Here is a 576-nt window from a genome sequence, read left to right on the forward strand (position 1 = left end):
GAGCGCCATCTATATAGCTGATTATCACACCCGATTAAAAGTCTCTGATCCCGATAATATATGTGTAGGTAGGAAAAGGGGGGGATATATTTAGATTTTATAATAATAATAAAATTATCAGAAAAGTGTTTATTACATTGTATTTCCAATAAAGAGCCCTCAAGAGGCACCATGAGCAATGCACGCGGAAGATAGAAGAATGTGACAAAACAATTCATGCAAAACGAAATCATGACAATATAATACAGGATCCTCTTCTACCTTCTGTTTCGTGCCATAGAAAACAACTGTCATTACCATCTTTTAAGCTGTACAAAGACAAATTGTAACAGCATAATTTTCTTTTGTGATAAACTTGACTTACAAGGGAACTTGGAAAACTGCTTCCATATCAAAGGTAGCCGTATGGTAACTTTCTTTTCCCCTAGAGAATTGTTTGTCCAATTCCCTTTCTGCCCAGGCACGAAATTTTCGTTGAATGTGTATATCAAATAGTTCTTGCTGTTGATTGGAAATATTGTCTGCTTCCCGCCCTTGTTGATACACATTGCATGTTTGGCATTAGTCTTTTTTTTT

This window comes from Ostrea edulis, chromosome 6, assembly GCF_947568905.1.
Source record: "Ostrea edulis chromosome 6, xbOstEdul1.1, whole genome shotgun sequence".
Taxonomy (NCBI): domain Eukaryota; kingdom Metazoa; phylum Mollusca; class Bivalvia; order Ostreida; family Ostreidae; genus Ostrea; species Ostrea edulis.